At 42.3% G+C, this 6,086-nt stretch overlaps 1 long non-coding RNA gene across 1 annotated transcript; it reads left to right on the forward strand.

The window, feature by feature from the left end:
* Nucleotides 1-291: 291 nt before the first annotated feature.
* LOC115896406 lies at nucleotides 292-2,841 on the forward strand. Its single transcript, XR_004056274.1, has 2 exons — nucleotides 292-338; nucleotides 2,347-2,841. It is a non-coding gene; the product is annotated as an uncharacterized LOC115896406 (long non-coding RNA).
* The last annotated feature ends 3,245 nt before the right edge of the window (nucleotides 2,842-6,086 follow it).

A 6,086-nucleotide genomic window follows, 5' to 3' on the forward strand; every position in this document is an offset into this window, starting at 1 on the left:
ACTGAGCTGCAAGCATGTGGACCATGTAAGTGTTAACAGAGGCAGACAGAGAAGAGAGACCTGCCATGAAGTGCTATGGTGGGAGTTGTGTCAGTTCGGGAGTGGAGGAGTCCCAGGTGGCCCCAGAAGAAGAAGCCTCTGAACAAAGAAGACAATGCTTGGGTTATGGTGGAGGGGACATGGAAGGTGAGTGTTTTCTTCTTATAATTCTAGAATGGTAGGCCTCCAAGAGTCCTCAGCGATCTTCCAACCCAACAAACTCATTTGAAATATGGGAAAATGGAGTATACAACAAATTAGAGACTTGACCAGGAAAAAGGATCCAGTTAGCAACAGAGGTGGGATTTGAACAGGTTTTCCATTTCCAACCTCGCCATTCTTTCTCCTGTCTCTATTCCAAAGTGAATGACTCTCCAAGGGTACCAGTGGGAAGTAAGCTTCTTTTCCCCAAACCAGACACTTTTTCAGGTGGCACAGCCTTTCCTTAAGAGCTGTAGCTCATGTGCCAGTTTCAGATGCCAGTGTTAGCTGCTTACTCCTTGGGGTCTCCTAGGCCAGTCCCATAGTTTATTACACAGCCAGGCCAAGATTTGGAGAGACTAGTTGCTGAGAAATATAAGATTTGAGGGATATTTTGTGGTTTAGATTTCCCTCGAAGCAGAATCTGAAATGAGGAATTGAGAGAAAGTCGTTTATTTGGTAGGTGATCCTAGGAAATACCACCTGGGAAGTGAGACAGGGAAGAGGAGGGAGGAAACCAATAAATGATGTGTTATCAAACCAGTCACCACCATGGGCAACTGGACCTCGGTTCTGCTAGGGAATTCGAGGAGACCATGTAGAACAGATACCTTAGAGGAGGGTTTCACAAACTCGGCACTCTTGATATCTGGGGCTGGATAATTCTTGGTTTAGGGGATTGTCCTTTGTGCTGTCAGATGGTTAGTAGCATCTGGAACCGTACCCATTAGATGCAAGTCGCATCTCTTCCCCACCCCTCCTCCCACCTGTTGTGACAACCTAAAAGGTCTCTGAACATCGTCAAATGTCCCCTGGGGGAATCATTTGTGAAGGACTGAGAAACCACTGCCTTAGAGTTATCCCATTTAAGGGACAAGGAAGCTGGGGCATATTTATCCTCTGACTCCCTGTCTGCCACTGGTAGCAGGCTATTTCTTGGGAGCACTGACCCTCTGGAATTCATTGACCAGGCATGCTATCTTCATCAGAAAAAAAGTATTCAGGTCAAGATTTTCAGGAAAACAGCTCTTGGCATTTAGAGGAGAGTTCTGAATGTATATGTGTGGGGCAGAGAAAACACCTACGATTGTAGTCATTTGGGGATCTGCTTTATCATTCATTGATTTAACCATCATTTCTTTACCATTCTACAAATGTTTATTAAGGACCTACTGTGTGCTAGGTGCCAGGCACAACATAGGAGATTCAATGTTCAATGATGAGCAAAAAGTGGATACAGCTCCTGCCTTTATGCCTTTTGAAGTAATAGTCTAGAGGAGCAATGAACATTAATCAAGTAACAGAAATGAATTTTTAAATCATGTAGTGATAATGCTACACAGTACTGAAATAAGTCATAATACATTGGCTATTCTTCCAACACCCTGTCTTCAGGGCATTGGGAATTGTCATTCCCTGTATCAGGAACATTTTTCTTACAGGTAGCAGAGCTTGGTTTTTCTCTGTATTTAGGGTGTAGTTACATGGTCCCCTCTTCAGAGAAGCTTCAGAGACCACTTAACTTTGACCACTTTATCTAAAATAGTGCTTGGCCCTTTCACCCTTTACTTTGTTCGTTTCTTGTTCATAGCACCTGTCATACCTGACAGAGGTATTTTTATTGTTTATTTTTTGTCCCTCCCTAGCATGTCAATTGTCTCATTGCCTTTATGTTCCTACCAACTAGGTCAATGCCTGGAACTTAGTAGGTATTCAATAAATACTTGTTGTATGAGTAATCGAGAGAGATTGACTTGGTGAGGTCAGGGAAAACTTTTTTAAGGCAATAGCAATAAGCCAAGATCTAAAGACAGAAGGAATTACCTGGATGAAGGGGTTAGGGAAAAGCATTCTAGATAGCAGGAATAGCATGTGGAATGGCTCTGTGGATAGGAAGAAGCATAGAGATCCTAAATAACTAAAAGCAGGTCTGTGTACATGGAACAGAGAGAGCCTGGAGCCATTAGTTGGGATTTTAAGCTTCAGAGTAAAAACAACAGAAAGCCATTGATATGTTTTAAGCAATGGAAAGTTGTACATGGGAAGGTAGAAGAAGGGTGGAAAACACAACCAGATTTTTGTTTTAAAAAGATCATCTGGTTTCAGGGTCTGGAATGCTGGAAGGAGCCAAGAACAGACGCCATCTTGGTGATGTGTTTCATCTTCAGAGAGACCCATCTGGTCAAATATTTGTGTATATATGGAAAATTTTAGGTCATTTGTTAAAAGGAGCTCATGAATATATGTCCTTGACTTCCCAGGGATGGAAAAAACTATTTTCTCCCCCAAAGAACTTCCAAATATTGCTTCTAGCCTATGCTCCTCATCAGTGTCCATATCTCTCGGATGTCTCTAGTTTTGGTTGAGGAATGAGGAACTGTGGTTGTCTTCTTTTATTGGCTGATTCGTCTGCTGAGCTCCTAACTTCTTAGCTAATCTAGGTGAAACCAACCCTTGTCCTGGACCCTGGGCTTTTGTGGAGGACTGTCTTACTGTTCACAAATACTTTGCCTCTTCCATGGGAAGATAATCTATCCCTGCCTGTTGAAATTGGGCATGGACAATGACTTGCTTGGTTGTCTAATAAAATGTGAGCAGAAAGGATATGTGTCACTTCTGAGCCAAAAGTTTTCAGAGCTGTGCATGGTTGGCCATGTTTTCTCTTGCCTTTGTAGGCATGCAATAAATGTTTGTTGAAAAAAGATGAATAAAAGGAAAGAGCCCCAATTAGGAGCTGGGTTAGCTAAGGCCTATTCCCAGAGTTTCCACTAACTAGCTGTGGCATAATCATTTTGCTACTCTACTGGCTGTAAATGGTTCTTTGCTATTTTGAAATGGAGTCTCCCTCTGTCACCCAGGCTGGAGTGCAGTGGCACAGTCTCTGCTCACTGCAACCTCCATCTCCCGGGTTCAAGTGATTCTCCTGCCTCAGCCTCCCAAGTAGCTGGGATTACGGGCGCATACCACCATACCTGGCTAATTTTTATATTTTTAGTAGAGACCCTGTTTCACCAAATTGGCCAGGCTGGTCTGGAATTCCTGACCTCAAGTGATCTGCCAGCCTTGGGCTCCCAAAGTGCATAAATGGTTCTTAAGATTTCTTTGCTTTTTTGAGACGGGGGAGGGTCTTGCTATGTTGCCCAGGCTAGTCTTGAACTGCCGAGTTCAGGCGATACTCCTGCCTCAGCCTTGGAGTAGTTGGGATTACAGACGTGAGCCACCATGCCCAGCTCAGGATTCTTTCATTTCTAAAACCCTGTGCAGATATTGCGAAAGTAAAGTGATGATTTTTGGATGCTTATTGGAAGTCTTGTTCATGCTGGTGAATGGGGAAAAGCCTTGGGTGGGAGTAGGCAGCACTGATTGGCAAGTTATTTTGTGTTTTTAAAACAAAAATCGCTCTTCTGGGTGGTGCACTATTCCCAGATTTTCTCTGGAACCTGTGTTCCATCACCTTTCTCAGACTCCCCCCACACTCCCCCTCAGGACGTCAGAGGAAGGGCCCACGAATTCATTCTTGCAGCAAAGAGCCTCAGGACTCTCCTCAGACCAGGAAATGAGGGACCTGTTCCTACAAATTGCTGTCAAAATGTATTCTTAATATGTGTTTTGGTGACCTCAGTCCCTGGAGGCTCCTGCTGGGGGCGATAGAATGCCTTCAGAGGGGGAACTGACAGCCCTGTGTTGTGTCTGGGCTCGTGGGAGGCCATCGCTGTCTCCATTGGAGCCAGATGTTTTCCCAGTCCTTAACCTGCTGTGGTTTCTTAGCTCAACGTCTCCAGTGCGACTCTCCCACACACCCAGCGCCATCTTGTAGACGCGCTGATGCTTGCGGACCGCGGGCGCCCAGCCTAGAAGAGCGCTCCACACTGAAGAGGAAGGAAACTTCACACTTAATTCATCAAGTTCAAACTGAGCTGTGGTGAAAGGAATGGGGCGGAGTGAAAGGAACACCCACATGCCCCAGAAGACCCCAGGGCATCGCTGCCTTTCAGCTTCTTTTGCGCTTTGTGCATCTCGTGTCATATTCCAAAGACACTCAGCTCTGGGCACATGCACAGAGGGCCGCGTCTGTCCCGGGGCGTGTTACCTAAAACCAGGCACTGACCTCCAGGTCAGGAACTCTTGAGTATTTAATCTCTCTGCCATTCATGGCTACCTGGGTGGCCTCTGAAATATTACTTAATGTCTCTGGGTTCTGATTTCCTCAATTGTGTGGTACCCAGTGACCTCATGATGACATTACACTACCTACGAAAAATGGCGCCATCTGAATGTTTAGTCTTTACCTAGAAGTATGAGGAGGGGTTTCTTGCCTGGGAATGATCCTGTGAAGCTGGGGTCACATTTTATCTTCTCAATTAGGGCACGGATTAGTACCACAGAAGGTCATTCGTCAAGAAAAAGGAAAGCTTCTCCCTTTCCAAAAATGAAAGTAGTGAAACTTACATTTCTCACTTTTCCCTGATTGCTCAGAACTAAATATAAAATTTAATTGGCAAGTATATTAGCACTTATTTTTAACATGTTTTCTTTTGGTCATAATTTTTAATTTTATTAACCTTACTGATTTGACCATCAGGGTCAAATCTAAATAAATAATAAATTTTATTTATTATACAATAAATAAATTTCTGCATAGCTTGAAGGAACCTTGTGGATAGTTAAATCCAACTATGTAGTTTACAGATTAAGCAGTTAAGGTCTGCAGAGAAGGGACTGTCATCAGCTTGTTAGTTCCAAAGCTGGATGGGAAAAGCAGTTCTTCCTTCTGATTCTTAGACAAATAATTCATTCCTCCGTTCCATAATGACCATTCTTAGAACGTGACCTTACCTGTAACAATAGGGACAAAGCAAAACAATTGTCTTTGAGTTTCAGGAACAGACTTTTTAGAATTAAATAGTTTCAGGTACATGTCATAGGGAATTCAGTTGATTTGTCCTGGTTAGAAAACACTTTGGTCACACCTATGCTTGTGACTCTAGGTTATGGGTTCTTCTGGAGTCTTCTGAACCTGCCGGGCATTTCTGACTGGATGAAAATTAACAAAAGTCCATGGTCAAACTGATGAAAATTAGCAGCAGTTCATCTTAATTTAATTGCCACAGCATGCAGCTATGAGAGTACGTATATTTTCATTCATGTATTTGAAATATTTATGGATTGTCTGTTATATGACTAGTACTAGGGGTTCAATAAATTTACCCATATAATGTGTTTGTGTTAAATATTTATTATTAATATGGGTAAATGTAATATGTTTATATAGATAAATGTAATCTATTTGGTATGTAGATACACAAATTTAGAATATATAACAGATTTGTTTCTGTATAGACATATATTTTGGAGGCATTCTGTGTCTGGCTTCTTTATATTCCCATATGTGCTCAATTTCCATATTCCCTTTCCTGATTCATTGTTTTCTTCTAGTATTAAAGTAGAATAAAGGCAACTATGTATTGTGGAGCAGGGTGTACACAGCACAATTTTCAAGGACTCATTTCTACCTCTGCAGCCATGCACAGCAGCCTTGCAGTTCAAATCACGAAGCTACCACTCATCTGATGACATCTTGCTGTCCTAATCTGAAAGGGTAGCTTTAGGCAAAATGAACCATCTTTTGAGGGCTGAACTTGCAAATGTGTGTGTGTGTGTGTGTGTGTGTATACACACACATATATATATACACATATGTGTATATATATATATATACCAATTGGATCAAAAATATGAATCAAATTAATTGGTAATTTTTTCATCTAGAATTAGGCAAAATGACAAGACTGAATCCTCAGGAAAGATACTTAATTCTCCTTATTGGTGTTGCCCCTGAGGACATG

This window comes from Rhinopithecus roxellana, chromosome 3 (assembly GCF_007565055.1).
Source record: "Rhinopithecus roxellana isolate Shanxi Qingling chromosome 3, ASM756505v1, whole genome shotgun sequence".
Taxonomy (NCBI): domain Eukaryota; kingdom Metazoa; phylum Chordata; class Mammalia; order Primates; family Cercopithecidae; genus Rhinopithecus; species Rhinopithecus roxellana.